The sequence below is a fragment of the Aedes albopictus genome, unplaced genomic scaffold (assembly GCF_035046485.1).
Source record: "Aedes albopictus strain Foshan unplaced genomic scaffold, AalbF5 HiC_scaffold_183, whole genome shotgun sequence".
Taxonomy (NCBI): Eukaryota; Metazoa; Arthropoda; class Insecta; order Diptera; family Culicidae; genus Aedes; species Aedes albopictus.
The window spans coordinates 38,291-40,336 of NW_026916962.1; the positions used below are offsets into that span (position 1 = coordinate 38,291).

Here is a 2,046-nt window from a genome sequence, read left to right on the forward strand (position 1 = left end):
ATGGTTGCGTAAGTTGCTCAAGGACCTGGACAAAAGGGTGCACCATGGTTCTTCCGATCCGCATACGTGAGAATAACCAAAGCTGCATTCGGCAGGTGGAGAACGAAAAGGTGGATCAGTGGTCGAAGCACGTCGACACGAAATACTGCTTCATCAAGGACCTGAAAAGGAAGAATACCATCAGTTTGTTGTATTTATTGTTCCACTGAAGACATGTTGGCGGTAGACATGATGACCAAACACTAACAAGCGTCAAACTCGGAAAGCTACTTGGGGGCTGTCCATTAATTACGTAAGGGTTTATGGGGGGAGGGGCGGTTTTTGAAATCTTACGCGTCATACAAAAATATTTTGGTTCTCATACAAAAAATCTTACAAGGGGGGGTGGGGGTGTCGAAAAATCGTGAAAATTCCCTTACGTAATAAATGGACAGCCCCTTGAAGGTGCAGGAAATGTCGCTATCGATGTCGAGGCGGAGTGTTAGATATAACGAATCGCAGCAACCTATGAAAATAATATGAACTTGTCATTAGTCTGTAGTAGGGGATTCTGGGGTAATACGCACCACTTAAGGAAGATGCGTCCAAATGCATATAAAAAGGCAATAATTTATTGGTTTAATGCATGCATTCATTGCATATACTTTCATTCTAAGAGAAACCAAACAAAATTTAAGCCTTAATACAGTTCAGCTCTAGAAAATAACGTTTTTTGTAAAGACTAACATTACGGCTTCGTATGTTTATGCGGGGCAGTATGCACCCTTGCTCGGGGTAAAATGCACTACAACAATGGGGCAAGACGCACCACAACATTGAGGCAAGATGCACCGTCGAGTTTAGAAATCTTTTTACTTCTTAGACAAAATGCATGTTTTATAAGGTTTTAAGACAAACAATAGCTCAATTTTGTTTGCGATTACTTACAGAGCACTCATAGATAATATTACAACTTGTTTTCTATAGGTGCGTTTTGCCCCAACGAATGGAGTGCATATTGCCCCAATCAATAGCAAAAAATAAAATTGTTTAAAACATATAATTTACGTAGATTACTGTTTAAGTTATTTTTCCTATGCTTAGCATTGCCCTCAATGATCTGAATAAACACAACAGCATTAGATGTTTGGTCGATTTTCACCATCAAATCATTCGACAAACGATCGGGAAAATTACATCAGAATCGTGCTTTTCAATTTTATTCATTTTTCTCACTAATTACGTAACGCAGATATGTAAAATTTTCCAGATGCTCATTTATTAAGACGTTCTATTAGACTGATAAGGTTTCAAAGCTCTAAAACCGATAATCCCTGAAAAACAAAGGGGGTGCGTTTTGCCTCGACAGTGCGTATTACCCCAGATGCCCCTAAATCGTCAACCAGTTCAGTCAAACCCCTATTTATTTGCACCTCCGAATACCCAATGTCGTGTAGTTTCAAGGCCTCGAAAAAACAAAACTCCCGCCCCCGGGTGGGCTCGAACCACCAACCTTTCGGTTAACAGCCGAACGCGCTAGCCGATTGCGCCACGGAGGCTGTTATGAGTGAGTGTCCTTCCGAGGCACTCCTGGCTGCACAACGGCAGTTTTATTCTTACTTGATGATTGTTCTCATCCAAGTAGGTTGTGCAATCATTCTACTGCGATTGAGAGACCACCCCCTCCCCTTCACTTCACATGAACACACATGCGAAACGAACCACACCATGTAATGCGTTCCTGTTTGGGATATCCAGCGATTGATGGGTACGATGAGCGCGAGCGCTCAGGAGAGGGTGAAATCGGCAACCGTAACCAAATTCACTTTTGGTGAGGTTAAAATTTTCCAATTTTAGCATTCCCATCGCCTACTGCTACGGGATTGGAAAGTCGGTGAGTTGTTGGGGAGCTGCTGGGAAAGGGGGTTCCGGGTGGGCGCACTTGTAAATAGAACACGCCCAAGCGTCTGTACTGGCTGGGATGGGAGCATCGACGTCGTCGTCGTGAGTGCTACTTTTACCCACAGGAACGAAGGGGATTTCGCTCTATTTTTAGATCTCGGAATG

General features: G+C 43.0%; 1 non-coding gene across 1 annotated transcript; it reads right to left on the reverse strand.

Annotated features, from left to right (window-relative positions):
* Window positions 1-1,464: 1,464 nt before the first annotated feature.
* Window positions 1,465-1,538, reverse strand: Trnan-guu (transfer RNA asparagine (anticodon GUU)). The gene has a single exon. It is a non-coding gene; the product is annotated as a tRNA-Asn (tRNA).
* Window positions 1,539-2,046: the final 508 nt, after the last annotated feature.